Below are 21,895 nucleotides of genomic sequence, written 5' to 3'. Positions count from 1 at the left end.
TAGTATTGACAAAACTCAGCAGATCAGGCAGCATCTGTGTGAAGAGGAATAAAGAGCCAAGACCCTTCATTGGGACTAGTGTCCTCATCAGCAGTTCAAGTAGAGAGGAAACCTGTAACCAATCCTAGAGGAGTCATTTACCATTGTGCCAAGTCTGTTTCTGAGAACAACAGGGTTTCATGCTCAGCCATCACAACAGTGGTACTAATTGTTTGCTTCACGGTGTTTGACATCACTGCTGCGTGTCTGTCACCCTCTGTGTATCATCACATGCAGACAACTGTACTATAGGTTTCTAAAGTGCACAATGCTCAACCGACCTTCACTTTTTAGACAAAAGACCATCTTGTCAAGTGTAACAATAAAATATAGCCTGGTACACTCTGAGCACCCCTTATCCAAAATGCTGGAGGCCCGAAGTGTTTTGGATTGTTTCAGATTTTGGAATATTTGCATCTATCCAATGAGATAACTTGGAGATGGGACCCAAGTCTAATCACAAAATCCACTTACGTTACATGTACAGCTTATACATATACCCTGAAGGTAGGTTTATGTAATTGTTAAATAATTTTATGCATGAAATAATAATGTGTACAGTGAACCATCAGAAAGGTAAGCTATCTCTACCTCAGTCGCCCAGGTGGACAGTCATCATTCCCAACACTGAATTTATGTGCTACCGGTAAGCAGTCTTTGTCCTACGTAGAACATAGAAATTTACAGTACATTACAGGCCTTTCGGCCCACAATGTTGTGCCGACCATGTAACCTACTCTAGAAACTGCCTAGAAATTCCCTACCACATAGCCCTCTATTTTTCCATGTAAAAGACCCTCTTGTATCTGATTCCACCACCACCGTTGCTGGTAGTGCATTCCACGCACCCACCACTCTCTGTGTGAAAAACGTCCCCTCGCTACCTATTTCCAAGCACCTTAAAACTCTGCCCCGTCGTGTTAGCCATTTCAGCCCTGGGAAAAAGCTCCTGGCTATCCACATGATCAATGCCTCTCATCATCTTATACGCCTCTATCAGGTCACCTCCATCACTCCAAGGAGAAAAGGCCAAGTTCACTCAATCTATTCTCATAAAGTACGTCCTCCAATCCAGGCAACATCCTTGTAAATCTCCTCTGCACCCTCTCTATAGTATCCACACTTGTTCTCTTGTACACTTGTTCATCTCACGTATGTACTGATGTAGCCATTCACTGTGCTAGATTTTCATCAGCAATGATCTTGACAAACCCCATCAGTGAATTTCTCTGCTGCCTTTTGATCAGCAGACAACTTACCGGCAGAAATCTTTTAAAATTTAATGCCATGCCCTTTCTTAAGACAGGAAGGTTTCCATTGCTAAGTGAGACATGAACAAACCCTCAAGATTTGGGGGATCATTTAATTATTATTGAGATACAGCATGAAATAAGCCTTGCTGGCCAATTTAACCCTAGCCTAATCACAGGGCAGTCCACAATGACTAATTAACTATCAACTAGTCCGTATTTGGACTGTGAGAGGACAACGGATCACCCAAAGGAAACTCCCCTATGTGGTAACTCTGAACTTACAAATCTAATTCATAAACCTTTAATTGGAGGGCTACATTTCCTATAAATAATGTGTCCTTTATGATCTTGTGCTTCTTGGAATTCTCCGATTATTTCTTCATCAGTCAAGGGTAAACAGATTTCTGGTTTGTTCCACTTTTGTCTCATTGTATATGGCATGTCTGGAAGGAGTTCTGGGGGATGGGGGAAAGTCCAGACACAGCACTGCTCAATGTTGTGTAAGATATCTACATGCCAGACACTGAAGTCAAGGTGAGGTGAATCGAGAGTTGTGCTGTGGAATGCCCCATGTGCTTTTCTCCTTGATCCCGATCCAGATTCTTGCTGCCATTGTGCATAATAATGCAGTCCATTAGTTTTATTTTACATTTAAACTGGGCATAAGAGGTTTGTTAAAGAGAAGCCCTTGATTTCCCTAATATATACTTGACTGTGGTTTATGCATGCTCAAATACAAATTAATTTGAGTCTATTATGCCTTACAGTTTGCTACTCATTCACTTTGTTGTGAACCCGTAGACATCTGTTGAGTTCTTCTTTAGCAGCTTTATTTGAAAAGGACGGGGAACAAAAGGTGGGGTCAGAAAAGAACTGTCCCTTGCTTGGACACAGTTATCCACAATAATTCCGAGGGTGTTCCCTGCAGCATCCTCTTCAGTAGAGCAGCAGTAACAGGTGAAGCCATCTAGGTCAAGGAGGTTTATGGCCAACTCACTGCAGATATCACAATAATAACTACAATGGACTCCAGAAACCAGCTGCCTTTTTTGTCCTGTGTGGGTCACTGACGTTTTCCTCGGGAGGAAAAAACCTCATCACTGGAAGAACTCAATGGATCGAGCAGCATCTGAGAGGGAAATGGTTAGTCAATGTTCTGGGTTGAGATCCTTCACCTGGATTGAAAGAGTGGGGGAGAAATCACCAGTATAAAGAGGTGAGGAGAAGAGGTGGATGGATCCAGGTGAGGAGGAGTGACAGAGGCTGGGAGCTGATAGGTGGAGGTACAAATTTCAAATTCACATTCAAGTTCAAGTTTAATTCAAGTTAAGAGGAGGGCGGAGCAAAGTCAAGATGGCTCTAAATGGTGACTCCTTTGCTTGTATCTTCAGAAACTGCTCTATTTCTATCTTTGATATCTCTGTATTTTCCTTTTCAGGGTTCTTTTGAAGACCCTGACCTGGAGTTACACTCTGACTTTGGTTCTCTGCAGGAAGGGGATCCGCTCTCGGGGCCTCACAAGCGACCACTTTTTGATATCCCAAGGACGCGGTCTGGAAGACTAGTGCATCTTCAAGGTGCTGGATTTTCGTGGTCCTGGAGACGGGCTGATTCAAGGCCAGTGCCCCTGACTGAGGCATCGTGGGAGAACACGGAATATCAGGAGAAGCGGGTTAGCTGCCGGCCGTGTGTCCAGAGACCTGAGCCTTTCTGGGGCTGACTCTTTGGGTGCAGAGCTCAGAAAAAGCAATGTAACAGACATTTAAAATCATAAATCAGCGAGTTGCTTGTTATGTCTCCCCTCTCGTTGTGAAACGGGGACACCTCCTTTTCCCTTATTAGGGAGAGAGAGAGCCTGTGGTATGTCGAATACCGGGTGAACAAGTAGTCGTTGGGGTACTGCAAGTCTTTGTCTTTATTGATGCTTTACTGCACGCTTGAGTGCTCGGTGGGGGGGGGGTGTCAATGTTTTTTTTTGCTGGTGGGGGTGGGAGGTGTCGTTGCTTTGCTGCTGCTTGTGTGTGGGAGGGGGGAGCTGGGGGGCTTTTGGGTTCTAAAATTTAACTGTCATTTATTCTTTGGGGCACTCCTCTGTTTTTGTGGATGTTTGCAAAGAAAAAGAATTTCAGGATGTATATTGTTTACATTTCTCTGACATTAAATATACCTTTTGAACCTATTGAATTACCATTAAACCATACATGACTACAGCCAAATGAAACTGCATTAGGATGCAAATCACAGTACCACCAGTCATACTCAACACAAGGCACATATAGGATAACAGTCGCTCAACAGCATATGTAGATCCCAAGTCTCTGACTGACATGTCCTGTAAATTGATGGTGCATGGTGTTGTCAGCAGGAATGAGCCCCTAGCAGTCCGCAGTCAAACGCATATACGCAATCCAGCTTGTCTTCCACTGAGCAAACAGTGGAGAGCAGCACCAAGGGAGGGGCCAGCTCCCATTCCAGCATGGACTCTGCACCACACCGTCTCCAGTGTCGCCCCTCCCGGATGGCTGCGACAGGTCAGCCCACTGCATCCTGGCTACAGCCGAGGCCACACAGCGCCCCCCACCCCCCGTCGGTCTTCCAATAAACCAGTGAACTAGACTTGCGATATTTTACAACCACCAGCTGTTAGACTCCACACTGCCTTTGTGTACCAGCTCTGTAGCAGGCAGCAACGAGTCCAGCGCCTGCACACTTGAAGTTCTTAATGCCCAGCATTGTCCTTCAATCATAAAAAGGTCGAAGGACTTTATACAGGGGTGCAATTGAGAGCATCCTGGCTGGCTGTATCACTGACTGGTATAGGAACTGTACCTCCCTCAATCACAGGAGAGTGGTGCTGACAGCCCAGCACATCTGTAGATGTGAACTTCCCACTATTCAGGACCTTTACAGCGACAGAGACCACTGTCTCTGAGCACGGTGCCATCTTATTGGAGGATGATAGGAGGGGAAGGTGGAGCATGGAACCGATTATGGGAAGTGGGAGGGGAGGTGGAGTGGGCAAGTGGGAACAGTGGTGGGGATGGACGCAGTGGAAGGACTGTGTGGATGATGGGCAGGCGGAGGAGGGAAAGAAACGGGAAGATAGGAAAGCAGGGTGGATGGGAGGGCGCAGTGGGAAAATGGGGGGGTGTAGGAGGGACTGGGCAAAAAAGGAGTGAGAAAAGAGATGGGGGGAGCAGGTTATCTGAAGCTGGGGAATTCAATGTTCATGCTGCGAGAGGAAGACTATCCAGGTGCTGTTCCTCCAGTTTGTGCTTAACCTCACTCTGGCAGGTCAGTGTGGGAATGGGGATGAGAATTAAAGTGGCTGGCAACTGGGAGCTCCAGACGGCCAGAGTAAATGGAGCACAGATGTCAGATCCAACTTTGCCTGGGATGAAAGGGCTCCAATTAGGTTGGAGATGAGAGAGCAGATTATAGGAGCTTCAATTGATATACAAAATGGAAAAGATGGGCTAGTATGGTAAGTTATGTGCGTCTCTGACAGACCGAGATGGGAGAAATTATATCGGGAAATAAGAAAAATAGCAGATAGAGGAAATATTTTCTTCTTGTTTTTGTGAAACAAGATAAGAAAAGTTACAGGAATGATGCAGAATTGCAGATCCAAAGTGAAAGAGGAACACAAAGAAATTAACTTTAGTAGAAAAAAAGTTGCAAAAGTCAGTTTGGACTAAAAGATGAAAAATCCCCAGTTCCTGATGATTCGCTGGGTAAGGTTGTCAAGGAGATAGCTGTAGAGATAATGGGTGCCATAGCTGTCTTCATTCAACATTTTACAGATTCTTGATTGGTAACCACAGATCAGGAAGTAGCAAATATAATTTTGCTATAAAAGAAAGAAACGAGAGAGAAAACAGGGAACTGTAGACCAATCAGCTTGAGGCCATCACTAATAATATTGGGTGGAGTCTTATTGGCCAAAAATGCCAACTGTTCACTTCTCTCCATAGATACTGCCTGTCTTCCTGACTTCCTCCAGCATTTTGTGTGTGTTGTACTTTCTCTGTACATTCCTGTATTGTGGCAACAACTTCACACAATCAGAATCAGAATCCTTTATTATCGCCAAGTATGTGGACACATACAGGGAATTTGATGTCGTTTTCCCTGAGCTCTCGCTGTACAGAATCAAAAAGCAAACAAAACAATAGTGCAAATAATCGTGAACTATATACCATGAGGTATACCTGTGTATGTACAGGTGGTTTATAATAGACTAAAGTTCAAGTGTTCATAAGACTGATGGCATACGGAAAGAAACTGTTCTTGTACCTATTTGTCCTGGCATACAGTGATCTAAAGCGCCTACCAGAAGGAAGGAGTTGGAACAGGTGATGTCCAGGGTGTGATGGGTCCACAATGATGCTGCTTGCTCACTTCCTGACTCTAGATGCATATAAGTCCTGGATCGAGGGCAGCTTCACACCAATAATCCTTTCCGCAGCCCTCTTTGGAGTCTATTCTTGTCTTGTTTGGTAGCTGATCCAAACCAGACAGTGATGGACGAACAGAGAACAGACTGAATTATTCCGGAATAGAATTGAATCAGCAGCTCCTGAGGCAGGTTGTACTTCCTGAAATACAACCTCTGCTGAACCTTTTTGATAAGAGTGTCCGCGTTGGGTGTTCACTTCCAGTCCTGGGAGATTGTGACACCCAGAAACCTGAAGGTCTCCACAGCAGACACAATACTGTTGAGTATAGTGAGTGGGGGTGGGGGGGAAGTACTGGGGGGCTCCTCCCGAAGTCCACTGTCAACTCCACAGCCTTGAACGTATTTAGCTCCAGGTTGTTCTGACCGCACCAGAGGGCCAGCCGTTCCACCACCTGTCTGTATGCAGACTCATCACCATCTCGGATAAGGCCAATGACAGTTGTGTCGTCTGCAAACTTCAGGAGTTTAACAGATGGATCCTGTGAGGTGCACTCATTAGTGTAAAGGGAGAAGAGCAGTGGGGACAGCACACATTCCTGGGGGGCACCGGTACTGATTGTCCGGTTGCTAGAAATGATGCTCCCCAGCCTCACTTGCTGCACCCTGTCAGTCAGGAAGCTTGTGATCCACTGACAAATGGTGGGGGAGACAGTGAGCTGGGTGAGTTTGGAGTGGAGGATTTCTGGGACGATGGTGTTGAACGCCAAGCTGAAGTCAACAAACAGGACCCTCGCAGAAGTTCCTGGGTTGTCGAGGTGTTGTAGTATGTAATGCAGTCCCATGTTGACTGCATCATCCGCTGACCTATTTGCCCAATAAAGCAAACTGCAGGGGGTCCAGCAGGGGGCCTGTGATGTCCTTCAGTTGAGCCAACACTAGTCTCTCAAAGGACTTCATGACCACAGATGTCAAGGCAACAGGCCTGTAGTCATTTAGTCCCTTGATAGTGGGTTTCTTAGGGACTGGAATGATAATGGAGCACTTGAAGCAATGAGGGACTTCACACAGCTCCAGTGTTCCTGTTCGACAAACACAAGGAATCCTGTTTGACATACCTTTAGAGTTTTTGAGGTTACAATGAGCAGAATAAATGAGGATGAAACAGTTAACAAATGTATTTGGACTTTTAGGAGGCCTTTGATGAGGTGCCACATGAAAAATTGTGAAACATAATTAGTATTTGAGGCAATATCCCAACATGGACTGAGCACTGAGTAGTGGACGGAGAAGAGAGAGAAGAAGTTGTGTTTTGAGGCTGTAATAAGTGGGGTGACATAAGATGTGGTACTGTGCTCCAGCTGGTCAATCTATACGGATGATTTGGGTTAGGGGGAAGCAAGCATAATTTACTGAAGATTCAAAGCTGACTGCCAGCAAATCACTGAGTGAGAAATACAATGGGCTTTATGGGATATACAGTGACCAGATGATTGGGTGGGGTGGCAGATGGAATAGCACAAGACGTGAAGTCATTCACTTTGGTTGAAAATATTAGAAAAACAGGATTTTTTTTTCAAATGGCAAGGAATTGAAAGGCGTTGATATTTGGAGACATCTGATATCCTTGTACATTGTAAACTCACAAATGCCCAGGAAACAGTTAGGAAAATGACAATATGTTGAGATTTATTGGAAGAGAAACTAAACGCAAGGGAGAGATATCTTGCTACAGTTATGCGAGTGCCTGGCGAGATTGTGTCCAAACTAGTGTGGGTGTGGCTCTTGTCTTCCTACCCCGGGGAGGACATACCTTATAACAGAGGGAATACAGCAAGGATTTGATTGATTCTTGGGATAGGTGAGCTGCCTTATCGGAAGATATTATGCAGGCGGACAAGTACCCTCATGAACTAGAAGAGTCAGAGGGGATCAAGTTCTTACAACAAGGATTCCAAATGTCTCCTGAACATTTTAATTATATTTGCTTCTCCCTCCTGCTGTGGTAGCTCATTCCAGATAACCACTACCCTCTTTGGTTAAAACTTACTCCTGAGATCCCCTTCAAGTTTCCCCTCCTTTATCTTAAACCTTTGTCTTCTAGCTCGAGACTCCCCGGCCCTGGGAAAAAGATTCTGGCTGTGCACCCTATCTATACCCTTTATCATTTTATAAACTTCTTTAAGGTCACCCTCCTAGGTTTACGAATGAATCCAACCTATCCAATCTCTCCTGATAACTACAGTCCTCCATTCCAGGCAACATCCTGGCAAATCCCTTTTGAAGGATATCGGTCTAAAGTGTCAACTGTTCACTCCTCTCCACACATGCTGCCTGCCTGTCCTGCTGACTTCCTCCAGCATTTTGTGTGTGTTGTACTTTCTCTGTAGCTTCCTGTGTTGTGGTAACCACTGTACCCAGTACTCTTAAGATGTCCACTTGTGCCACGGAAGTGAGGGTGATAAGAAAATTTGACTGCAATATCTTTCAGGTTCAGACGTGCTGTCTAAGTTTAAGTGTGTTCTCGTGTGTGTCACATCAATGGAATTGTAGTGGAGCGTGTATCAAGCTTCAAATTCCTTGGGTCCACATTTCCGAGGATCTCACCTGGTCCCTGAACTCCTCCATCCTGATCAAAAAGGCACAACAGCGTCTTTATTTCCTGCGGAGTATCAAGAAAGCTCACCTCTGTCCCAGGATACTGACGGACTTTTACCGCTGTACCATTGAGAGCATACTCACCAACTGCATCTTAGTGTGGTATGGCAATTGTCTCATATCAGACTACAATGCACTCCAGCGTGTGGTGAAAACTGCCCAGCTGATTATTGGCACCCAATTGCCCACCATTGAGAACATCTACCATAAACACTGCCCGGGCAGGGCGAAAAGCATTATCAAGGATGCATCTCACCCTAACCATGGACTTTTTACTCTCCTCCCATCCGGTAGGCACTACAGGAGCCTCCGCTCCCGCACCAGCAGGCACAGGAAGAGCTTCTTCCCTGAGGCTGTGACGCTGCTGAACCTCACATCACAGCGTTAAGCAGTATTGCACCCATATTGTACTGTCTCAGTACTTTTATATTTGTGTGCTGTAGCACTTTTTTTTATTCACAGTTATTTTTTAAATAACACTATTCTTTGCATTTCTGGTCAGATGCTAAATGCATTTCATTGGCTTTGTATCTGTACTCGGCACAATGACAATAAAGTTGAATCTAATCTAATCTAAATATTAGTACAGGCTCATGTCAGTCCTGCTTGGCAACTGTCAGTTAGTGAGGCTCCTCGAGATGCTACAAAGGGCACAGTGGGTGATTTTTGGAGGGTTTTTGCAGTATTTATTCCAGAACTGCATCGATGATATGGCAGCTGTGGCTATATGATATCAGATACAGGTTCACATTGAAGGGACAGTGGAATTTAAATGGCGTGCTAACAGGGAATGGTATCAACATGGTTGTTTGGTGCAGAGTTGGAGGAAATACTTATGTGTCTAATATTTGCAGAGTTTCATGAGAGCATCATGTGTGGGGGCGGGTGGAGGGAACTACTGCACAGGATCAAAGTACACTAGAGAGACCTGTAAACTCAGTCAGCTCCATCTCGGGCATCCGCCCCTGTAGCATCCAGGACGTCTTGAAGGAGCGATGCCTCAAAAAGGCAGCATCCATCATTAAGGACCCCATCACCCAGGTCATCCCTTGTTCTCACACACTTCAATTCACAGTTTTTTCTATTACTGTGTATTGCATTGTACTGCTGCCACAAAGAACAAATTTCATGATCGCAAACATGAGGAAATATATATATATACCAGTGATATTCAACCTGATTCTCATGCTTTAAGAGTCAGAGTGGTACAGAACAGGAACAGGCCCCTCAGCTCACCAACCATCAGACACCCATTCTCACTCATCCTACATTCATCCCAGTTTTTATTCTCCCCCTCATTCCCTCAGGCCTACACAGCAGGGGCAAAGTACAGGGGCCAGCTAACCTAGCAGCACGTCCATCTTTGGGATGTGGGAAGAGACAAGAGCACTCAGAGAAAACCCACATGGTCACAGGGCAAACTCCAAACCGACAGTACCAGGGCAAACTCCAGACAGACAGTACCAGGGCAAACTCCAGACAGGCGGTACCAGGGCAAACTCCAAACTGACAGTACCAGGGCAAACTCCAGACAGACAGTACCAGGGCAAACTCCAGACAGGTGGTACCAGGGCAAACTCCAAACCGACAGTACCAGGGCAAACTCCAGACAGACGGTACCAGGGCAAACTCCAGACAGACGGTACCAGGGCAAACTCCAGACAGACTGTGCCAGGGCAAACTCCAGACAGACAGTACCAGGGCAAACTCCAGACAGACTGAGCCAGGGCAAACTCCAGACAGACAGTACCAGGGCAAATTCCAGACAGATGGTGCCAGGGCAAACTCCAAACCGACAGTACCAGGGCAAACTCCAAACGGACTGTACCACACATCAGGATTGAACTGAAGCCGTGGGAGAGCTGTGCCATCCAACGTGGAATGTACCTGTTTTTTAAAAAAAGATTTGCAACAGTCTAAAACCAAAAACAGCAGACTCCAGTAGAGACCTGAGGGAGAGGCAAATATTCTATTGGATAGTCTGATAAATAAAGGGATTCCGGGGCATCTTAGTCCTACCGAGTGCACCTCCTGAGCATAAACTCAACATGCTGTGTCATCAAGTATACTCAGGGCTGGTATCAGATGATCTTTGGAATTAGAAGACAGGGACTGTGCGGCAGTATAGACTTGAGGAATGGCATCAACAGTGACCTTACTGAATGACAGAGAAGACTTGAGGGCCTCACGTTCTTATCCAACATTTCTTGAATTTCTCTCTTACCTGTACGAAAACCAATTTCCCCCGGGATTAATGAAGTATGACTGTGAATAACCACAAGCACCATCACTTCAAGGAGCTTGAGCTCTACGTTTCAGAGCATGCCACACGGGGAAGAGTTCACTTTCCCTGAGGAGGTGGGACCAGCATAACCTGAACAGACTGTGTCCTGCGTAATGCCCATGGCCCTTGCAGAGAGGGAGAGGGTCTCTCTGCAATCTTCGACAATCCTCTACACTATCTACAACACCACCAACCTTTGTGTCGTCTGCAAACTTGCCAACCCACCCTTCTACCCCCACATCCAGGTTGTTAATAAAAATCACGGAAAGTAGAGGTCCCAGAACAGATCCTTGTGGGACACCACTAGTCACAATCCTCCAATCTGAATGTACTCCCTCCACCACGACCCTCTGCCTTCTGCAGGCAAGCCAATTCTGAATCTACCTGGCCAAACTTCCCTGGATCCCATGCCTTCTAACTTTCTGAATAAGCCTACCGTGTGGAACCTTGTAAAATGCCTTACTAAAATCCATATAGATCACATCCACTGCACTACCCTCATCTATATGCCTGGTCACCTCCTCAAAGAACTCTATCAGGCTTGTTAGACACCATCTGCCCTTCACAATGCCATGCTGACTGTTCCTGATCAGACCATGATTCTCTAAATGCCCTATCTCTAAGAATCTTTTCCAACAGCTTTCCCACCACGGACGTAAGGCTCACTGGTCTATAATTGAATTATAGAGGAGGAGTTGTTGAACTTGGTTCTAATAGGCAGATGGGAAAGAGAGTCTGTGAGCAAGCACTTTGGAGGCAGCAATCAGAATTCTGCTAAAAACAGCATATTTACTTACTTACTTACTCAGGCCCCTAGCTCCTAAGTGGAGCAGAGACCATCGATGACCACCCACCTCATTTGTCCTTGGAAGTCGATGGTATGGTTGGAGTTCATCAATGCTTTGGCAATCCATTGCGCCCACTGTACAGGGGATTGGCCTATAGAGCTTCACCAGAACCCTGTTGGCCGGCTTACCGGCTTCCACCTCTCATGACTGAGGCGTAGGTTTGGAATTTGAGAGGCAGGCATAGCATACCTGTGCAAAAAGGAAGACAAGATAAACCGAGGGTAGGAGTTTCCAAATTGTGATGAGGTCAGTCATATGAGACCGAATTTCAATTGAACTAAAGTGGGCTGGATCCAGCTCTTTGAGGGTAAATCAGTACCAGAGCAGTGAGCAGTACTGAAAGAGGAGAAAGTAAAGGGGAGCAGTTCCTAAAACTAGATCAATCCAAATGTTCAGGAGGATAGTGTAGGATAAAGCAAAAAAAACAGGAGAAGTGAATGGGCGGCACAGTAGCTGCTGAGAGAGAGGCTGCTTCCAGCTTCCACAGCCTAGGCCCATACCTGACCTCTGCTGGTATCAGAATCAGGTTTAATATCACCGGTAGATGTTGTGAAATTTGTTGTCTTTGCAGCATCAGTACAAGGTGATACATGAGCGGAAAAACTGTGAATTATAGTAAGCATATGTATATTAAATAGTTAAAGTTATAAATAGTGTAAAAATAAAAGTGTAGTGAGGTAGTGTTCATGGGTTCAATGGCTATTCAGAAATTGGATGGCGGAGGGGCAGAAGCTGTTCCTGAATCGTTGAGAGTGTGCCTTCATGCTTCTGTACCTCCTTCCTGATGATAGCAATGAGAACAGGTCATGACCTAAGTTTGGGCATCCTTAATGATGGATGCTGCCTTTTAGAGGCACTGCTCCCTAAAGATGTCCTGGACACTACAGAGGCTTGTTCCCATGATGGAGCTGACTAATTTTCCAATTCTCTGCAGCTTAGTTGGATCCTGTGCAGTAGCCTCCCCATACCAGAAGGTGATACAGCCAGTTAGAATGCTCTCTACAGGACGTCTGTAAAAAATTGCGAGTGACTTTGGTGACTTACCAGATCTCCTCGAACTCCTCACTGTGTTGATCCTACACATTCTCCCTGTGAGGTTTTCTCTCACATCCCAAAACTAAATTTGGGGGTTGGAAAGTTCATTTGACTCCATAAATTCCCTTGATGTACGGGTGAGTGGTAGTCTCTGGGCAGAGGAGGGAGGAGAGTTGTTGTGAGCGTGGGGAGGATAGAATAGGTTAGGATTAGCATACAATGGGTGGATGATGGTTAATGCAGAGTCAGTGGCCTGAAAGAATGATTGGTGAGCTACATCTTTTAGTGACACCATGGTTCTATCTAACGCCACAGAAAACCTAGATGAAGACAGATGGGGACTAGATGGCTTCCAGTCATCTCCACTGTGCTGTGAGTTTCTGAAAAGGATCCCATCACCAGTCCATGGAAAATGCTCAAACCTCACACTCCCTTGACTTGTAGACCTGAGGAAGTTGCCGAGGTCTGTTGTCCACCTGTAACTGGCCCAGACGAAGCGGAGTTTGAGGGAATTGGACAATAGCTTGCATGAATACACCAACTGTTCGCAGAAAATGATGGAAATGGGTTTCAAGAGCCTCTGGCAGGACAGTAGTGGGAAGTGTGTAGGCAGGACAAAAAGACATCTCAATGTCTTTGTGGTACATGATGGAGAAACTTTTTTTTTGACCTACAGGGAGGGTTATCTGTTAGGCCTCAACACTTGTCTTGGCCAGCTGGGAGGGTTACAATGACTGTGGACACCTCTGGAATCTAATAGCTTTGTCCATCTGTGGGCCAAAGCTGTAATGAGTAGTCAAGTAGTCCCAGCATTATATTAACTGAGGTCTAGGAGCAGATTGTGGTGCTTTGTCACACTGTTGCTGTCAGCATTCTTTGCTGAGGATTGGAAATGGACTAATAGATGATAATTAGTTGTCCATAACCTCAAGAGATTCTGTAGATGCTGCAAATCTAGACCAACACATGCAAAATACTGGAGGAACTCAGCAAGTCAGGCAGCATCTATAGAGGGAATAAACAGTTGTTGTTTCAGAGCAGGGCACACCATCAGGGCTCCTGAAGAAGAGTTACAGACTAAAAAGTTAACTGTTTATTATTACTTTGATTGGATTTATCCTGTGGTTCAGTGCATGGGATATTTATGGGAAGTTTCCCCACTAAGATTTTTAACCTTAACTATGAATGAGGGAGAAATAAATTTCTTGTAGTAAAGTGGTTAATTCTCAATGAGTCAGAAGCATCTATTGCAATCAGCCAATAAGTTATCAGGATGAAAGGCAGGGGAGATAAGGAGAATCTATTTCCTTTGGTGAGGATATGGAGGGAGAGAGGACAGAATCCCCAGCAAATTTTCTCATTAAAAGGGGTGGACATTTGGAACTCTCTCCCCCAAAATTTTAAATCTAGAGGAACAATTAAAATGTTTGTAACTGAGGGAAATGAGAAATTTATGAGGTGTGTGGAATGAGCACAGAGTGGAGATTGGTAAAGTTATGGAAAGCCTCTGATTGAACTGACCATGAAGGGTGTTAAGGGGTTAATTACTATTCCTACCCTTGGATCTTTGGGCTCTCCTTACTTACTGCAGATTAGTGACTTTTCTCCTCACATTCACTCTTAATGCAGAGAACACAATTCCCTTCGTTACTAAAATTGTCCACAACGTGCACTGAATGTTCAGCTATCCTGGTGTCAATAACAGATACTGAGAATCGTTTGTCCCTTTGGGGATGACATTTTGATCCACTTGGGTTTTCCATCTGGGGCTCTGTTTTTGGGTGCTGGTCAGGCTGGGGATTTGTTTGTTAATGTCACATATTTGGAGACAGAGTAAAAAACTTCTGTTTGTGTGCCATTAGTCAGATCAATCAATACATAAGTACATCGAAGTAATAAACAGGAAAACAGAATGCAGAATAGAGAGTTCAGTTCCAGAGAGAGTGCAGTACAGGTAAACAAATAAAGTGCAAGGACCTCAGAGAGATAAACTGGGAGAATCAAGAATTCCCCCTTTAGCTATTCTGGGAGCTTTGTTCAAGAGTTTTATAACAACAGGATAGGAGCTGTACTTGAACTTCAGTGACCTGCGTGAGTGCCTTGATAAAGTCTAGTCCCATTTCATTCATGTCACTGGAGAGGGAAATTATAAGACTCAACCTGGAAACGCCATTCAGACTTTCCACTTGTGTCAATAGACAATAGACAATAAGTGCAGGGTAGGCCATTCAGCCCTTCGAGCCAGCACCGCCATTCACTGTGATCATGGCTGATCATCCACTATCAGTATCCAGTTCCTGCCTTATCCCTATAACCTTTGATTCCGCTATCTTTAAGAGCTCTATCCATCTCCTTCTTGAAAGCATCCAGAGACCTGGCCTCCACAGCCTTCTGGGGCAGAGCATTCCACATATCCACCACTCGCTGGGTGAAAAAGTTTCTCCTCAACTACGTTCTAAATTGTCTACCCCTTATCCTTAAACTGTGGCCTCTGGTTGTGGACTCACCCAACTGTGTCACTGTCTTTTGTTTGAATGTAGGAACATTTGGTCTCTTGGGACATGCAAATGTCCTCTCCCTCATTCCAGGATCAGATTATTCCACAGAGGACAGGAAATTCAGATCAGGTTTATTTTGTATAAAGTCCTGTTATTTTTTTTTCTTTGCTCATATCTACATCTTTTGCAATAACCAGAAAAGGGGCCAAAAAACCTAACAATGTGCAAGTCCTAATGGCATCTTTAAGCCACAGAAAAAAACTCCTTAGATTTATCCTTGAATGTATTTATTTAGAGTTTCAGATTACATCAAATAGACTTTAGTGTGTGTGCCAAAGTCTCTGCCTCCAACTTTTCCTGGAAATCCATGCTCTGCAAAATTCCCATGATATAAACTGTTTTGGTTTTAGTATTTAGTAATATGCTTCAAAAGCTCACTGCTTACACTACCATATCTGTTCGAACAAAACATATACTGCTACTCCATATATGCATATTGATATCAGTGGTTTGAATAATGGTGATCACTGTGGACTTGGCAGACTGAAGATCTTGATTCCATGAATCCACCAAAGGTCCTCCTGTAATCAGTATACCTCTCAGTCCTTTCAATAACATTTTTAGTAACATAACCACTGATGGGAGCCGACTCAGCCTGATGAATGGCTGCAGTAATGAAGTCCAAAGGGTGTTGAGCATTAGGTGGCTGGACAAGAGTGACCAGCAAGGAATGGGCCAGCTCCAGTGTGACCCCTGCCCATAACCTGCAGGTGGCAAAGCATACCCTGAGGAATTCTGAATTGTGATTGTGCAAACACTATTGTTAATGTGAGTGTGCAAGCACACAGGACTAGGAACAATTATTTTCATTCAACCTCTGTCTACCTCTGTGCATTCCTTTCCTCCAATGATGCAGTTCAGCCTGCTGAGTTCCTCCAGCAGACTATTTGTTGCTAAGACTGCACTAGTTTTAGTTATGAGAGTGGTTGCTTTCAGTTTGAAAAGAAAGAACATTTTATTAAGCAGGGTCCATCATTTTGACTTTCTAAATGTCTCACATTGAATTTGCTTCAGGAAGGTACTAGAGTACATTTGGCCCCTGTAAGAGTGCAGTTCTGAACTCTTTCAGGAGATAGTAGCTGCCAAATTGAACACAATTCAAGTCCAATCTATCTGACAAAGTGTTGTTAGGGTTCATTAATTAATGCACTAAACAGTGGTCAATATCTGAGGGCTTCATGGCTTCTTGAAAACGTTGGGGCTATTCAGAGGTAAGTGACCAAACTTTCACAAAATATGGCACATTTTACTGATACATTGAGTTAATTATATTATTTTATTTTGTAAACTGGAATCACTCCTTTCAGCTGCTGGCAACAGAAACAATTGTTTTATTGTGAATGTAAAGTAACTCGAAATGTGAAGTTAACCATTGGTATCAATTAGCTGCTTGGGAAGCAGCCAGAGCTCGCTAACAATAAGCTGATTCTTCACTCTCAGAGCCACAGGACCCACTGCTCTGGGCTTTATTTCAATGCAACACGTGGATCCAGTTTCAGTTCAGTTGTATGGTTTTATCCAAAAAAAAAAATCCCCCTACCTTCAGTTTCAAACACAACAAATGTGGGCAGAGCAGTAAAAATGAGAGCAGGTTGTATAACAAATGGGACAGGTTCATATTTCTACGACGTTCATTAATTGGGTGTGTGACTGGTCTTTGGCAGAGTTGAGGAGGGAATGTAATAAGGCATTACTTCAGTGGGAGGGAGTGGAACTGATTTTTGGAAAGCTTATCAGAGAAGGCCGAAGGGACCAGATTTTCCAGTTCCAGGGCTATTTTGAATCACCCACGTGACAAGAATATTATTTCCCTTACCCCACCTTCCCCCTTCCACTTGCCACTGCGCTGAGATGAAATTGGGGATGATTTTTAAATGGGACTGCACCGTCTGATTTAATAGATACTGTGGCTCTCCCTGTCTGTAGTTCCCGGGAGGGGGTGGAGGAATGGTGCCATTTTAACTACATCCTCCCCCCCCCCAACAAACTAGTTTTTTGCAGGCTATGCGAACTAGAGAAACTTTGAAACTTTCAAAACTAACCAAAGTTATAACACAAGAAATTCGGCAGATGTTGGAAATGCAAAGTAATACAGTCAAAATGCTGGAGGAACTCAGCAGCTCAGGCAGCACCTGTGGAAAAGAGTAAAGAGTCGACATTTCGGGCTGAGACCCTTCTTCAAGATTGAGAAGGAAGGGGGAAGATGCCAGAATAAAAAAGTTGAGGGGGGGGGTTGAGGAGAAGGAGGTTAGCTGGAAGGTGATAGGTGAAGCTAGGTGGTTAGGAAAGATAAAGGACTGGAAAGGAAGGAATCTGGTGGGAGAGGAGAGTGGAGCTGAGGAGAAAGGGAAGGAGGAGGGGACACAAGAGGTGAGAAGATGGAAGAGGCCAGATTGGAGAATAGAAGAAGAGGGGAGGGAATTTTTTTTATTGGAAGGAGAAATCGTTGTTCATGTCATCAGGATGGAGGCTACGCAGAGTGAATATAGGGTGTTGCTCCTCTACCCAGAGGGAGCCTCATCTTGATACAAGAGGAGGCCAGGGACTGACGTGATGGAATGGGAATGGGAATTAAAATGTTTGGCTCAAGTTATATTGATGCGGCCTGATTTTCAGGTTAAAAAGAGAGGAAACAGGAGGTGGGTGAACGGTCTGTCACTAGAAGCCAGGCTGATTATTTGGTAATTAATTTAGGATTATCACATGTAACAATGTAAAGTGTAAAGCTTTTGTTTGTGTGGCACCCAGACAGACCATTCTGTACATGAGTACATCGAGGTAGAACAAAAGGAAAGAACAATAATAGAATCCAGAAACTATAGCGTAACGGTTAGTTAGAGATGGGAATGTAGTGTAGGTAGACAAATAATCTGCAAATAATGTAGATTCGGACATTAGGAGTTCTTTATCATATGAAGAGCCTTATAACAGCAGGTTGTAAGTTGTCCTTGAGCAAGGTCTCAAGCTTTTGTGTCTTCTGCCTGATGGAAGAGAGGAGAAGTGAGATGCCTGGGTTGGGCAGGGTCTTTGATAATGTTGGCTGCTTTCCCAAGGCAGTAAGAAGTGTAATTTTTTTTGTATATATAGGGCGTTATCTGCCTCTGGTATGTGAGATCCTTTATGCCTAGCCTGTTTTACTGTGGCTGAGGGAAGAAGCAGGCATCTCTGTAAAAAGTGCCTTTCCAATACAACCTGAGATGTAGAAATGGTATGTTTCACCTTTTCCAACCCTTAGCTTTCCTTCACATCTTGTATCAGGCCCATTCTTCCATTAGAGCTCCTAATAACATCCTACACTACATGATTACACAATTGCTCATTGACCGGGGAATGGAACCTCCATGCACCATGAATAGTTAATCAAAAACACAAGAGATTCTGCTGATGTTGGAAATTCAGAGCAACACACCTGCCCATCACCTCCTCTGGTTCCCCTTTTCTTTCCCTTTCTCGTGTGGTATACTCTCCTCTCCTATCAGATTCCTTCTTCTTTAGTCCTTACCTTTTCCACCTATCACCTCCCCACCTCCCCCACCCACCTTCTCCCTCACCTGGTCTCACTTATCTCCTGCCATCTTGTACTTCTTTCCCTCCGCCACTTTTCTATATATGTATATATAGATATATATATAGATATCGAGAGGGGGGGAGGGAGGGGAGAGGGAGGGGATGGAGAGGGGAAGGGAGAGGGAGAAAAACCTTCAGACTTCTGAGTCATCACTGATTTTTACACAAACCCTTGTTATTCTCCCCATATTTACATAAACAAGGGGCATCTGCGTGTTTTTGGGGAATGGGTGTAAAGCAGAGCAGCTGGAAGAAACCCACGTGGTCTTCAGCAGAGCATGCCAACTCCACACAGACAGCACTGGGGCCAGGATCAAAACTGAGCTGCAAGAGGAGGAGGCAGCAAGTGTCCTCTCTGCCTGGGATTCCAGCTAGCCAATGACACTAAAATTCAAATGGGTATCCTAGCAAGGAAATGCTGTGCCCGGTGCCGAGTTAATTCCATACACCAAGTGGAGAAGGCAGGGTTTCTAGCCATGCTATTTGTCCATACATCTTCTCTCTATTAGAGTGAGGTTGATGTCTAGTTTAGATACCTAGAATAACGATTAACACAGCACAGAATGCGGCCACTTGGTCCAAGTCTTAAAACAATCTTTCAGTCCAATTACTTTGTGCTCTTTCCCCCAAATCCCGGTGATTTTCCCCTCCAAGAATTTGTCCAATTCTCTAAAAAAGTTCCATTCTTATTTTCAGATTTTCAGAAGGCCTTTGACAAGGTGCCACACATGAGGCTACTTAACAAGATAAGAGCCCATGGAATTACGGGAAAGTTACATACATGGATAGAGCATTGGCTGATTGGCAGGAAACAGAGAGTGGGAATAAAGGGATCCTATTCTGGTTGGCTGCCGGTTACCAGTGGTTTTCCACAGGGGTCCGTGTTGGGGCCGCTTCTTTTTACATTGTACATCAACGATTTGGATTATGGAATAGATGGCTTTGTGGCTAAGTTTGCTGATGATATGAAGATAGGTGGAGGGGCCAGTAGTGCTGAGGAAACAGAGAGTCTGCAGAGAGACTTGGATATATTGGAAGAATGGGCAAAGAAGTGGCAAATGAAATACAATGTGGGAAAGTGTATGGTTATGCACTTTGGTAGAAGAAATAAATGGGCAGACTATTATTTAAATGGGGAAAGAATTCAAAGTTCTGAGATGCAACGGGACTTGGGAGTCCTCGTGCAGGATACCCTTAAGGTTAACCTCCAGGTTGAGTCAGTAGTGAAGAAGGCGAATGTAATGCTGGCATTCATTTCTAGAGGAATAGAGTATAGGAGCAGGGGTGTGATGTTGAGGCTCTATAAGGCGCTGGTGAGACCTCACTTGGAGTACTGTGGGCAGTTTTGGTCTCCTTATTTAAGAAAGGATGTGTTGACATTGGAGAGGGTACAGAGAAGATTCACTAGAATGATTCCGGGAATGAGAAGGTTAACATATGAAGAACGTTTGTCCGCTCTTGGACTGTATTCCTTGGAGTTTAGAAGAATGAGGGAGACCTCATAGAAACAATTCAAATGTTGAAGGGCATGGACAGAGTGGATGTGGCAAAGTTGTTTCCCATGATGGGGCAGTCTAGTACGAGAGGGCATGACTTAAGGATTGAAGGGCGCCCATTCAGAACAGAAATGCAAAGAAATTTTTTTAGCCAGAGGGTGGTGAATCTATGGAATTTGTTGCCACAGGCAGCAGTGGAGGCCAAGTCATTGGGTGTATTTAGGGCAGAGATTGATAGGTATTTGAGTAGCCAGGGCATCAAAGGTCATGGTGAGAAGGCGGGGGAGTGGGACTAAATGGGAGAATGGATCAGCTCGTGATAAAATGGCAGAGCAGACTTGATGGGCTGAATGGCCAACTTCTGCTCCTTTGTCTTATGGTCTTATGGTCTTATAAGTCGTTCCAGTTTTCAGATTCCGGTTCATAAGAACATAAGGACTCAAGGCAACACTCACAACACGCTGGAGGAACTCAACAGGTCAGGCAGATGATGAGTCAACGTTTCGGGCCAGAACACTTCGTCAGGACTGAAGAGGAAAGGGGCAGGTGCCCTATAAAGAAGGTGGGGGAGGGTTGGAAGTAGAAGGCTGATAGGTTCAGTTGAAAAACCAATAATTTGAAAGAAAAAGGGGTGGGGGAGGGGAAGCAGGGAGGTGATAGGCAGGAAAACAATGGGTAGTAGAAGGAGGTGGAACCATGAGGGAGGTGACAGGCAGCTGGGGGAGGGGGAAATGTGAAATAGGGATAGAGGAAAGGAGGGGGAGGGAATGACCGGAAGTTGGAGAATTCTATGTTCATACCAAGGGGCTGGAGGCTACCTAGACGGTATATGAGGTGTTGTTCCTCCAACCTGAGTTTAGCCTCATCATGGCAGTAGAGGAGGCCATGTATGGACATATATGAATGGGAATGGGAAGCAGAGTTGAAGTGGGTGGCTACCGGGAGATCCTGTCTTTTGTTGGGGTTAGAGCGGAAGTGCTCGACAAAGCCGTCCCCCAATCTGCGCCGGGTTTCATCGATGTAGAGGAGGCCGCACCGGGAGCACCGGATGCAATAGATGACCCCAACAGACTCGCAAGTGAAGTGTTGCCTCACCTGGAAGGACTGTTTGGGGCCCTGAATGGTTGCAAGAGAGGAGGTGTAGGGACAGGTGTAGCACTTACGTTTACTAGGATAAGTGCTGGGTGGGAGATCCGTGGGGAGGGACGTGTGGATAAGGGAGTTGCTGAGGGACCGATCCCTGCGGAAAGAGAGGGAAAGATGTGCTTAGTGGTGGGTTCCTGTTGAAGGTGGCGGAAGTTGCGGAGGATAAGTGCTGGATCTGGAGGCTGGTGGGGTGGTAGGTGAGGACAAGGGGAACTCTGTCCCTGTTGTGATGGTGGGAGGATAGGGTGAGGGCTGAAGTGCGGGAAATGGAGGAGATGCGGGTGAGGGCGTCATTGATGACAGTAGAAGGGAAACCACGATCCTTAAAGAAAGAGGACATTTGAGATGTCCTGGAACGGAAAGTCTCATCCTGGGAGCAGATGCAGCGGAGACAGAGGAACTGGGAATAGGGAATGGCATTTTTGCATGTGGCGGGGTGGGAAGAGGTATAGTCGAGGTAGTTATGAGAGTCAGTGGGCTTGAAGAAGATGTCAGTGGACGGTCTGTCTCCAGAGATGGAGATGGAGATATCGAGAAAGGGGAGAGAAGTGTCCGAGATAGACCAAGTGAATTTGAGGGCTGGGTGGAAGTTTGAAGTAAAGTTGATGAAATTGA

Source organism: Mobula hypostoma, chromosome 13 (genome assembly GCF_963921235.1).
Source record: "Mobula hypostoma chromosome 13, sMobHyp1.1, whole genome shotgun sequence".
NCBI lineage: Eukaryota > Metazoa > Chordata > Chondrichthyes > Myliobatiformes > Myliobatidae > Mobula > Mobula hypostoma.
This window is presented reverse-complemented; position numbering follows the sequence as displayed.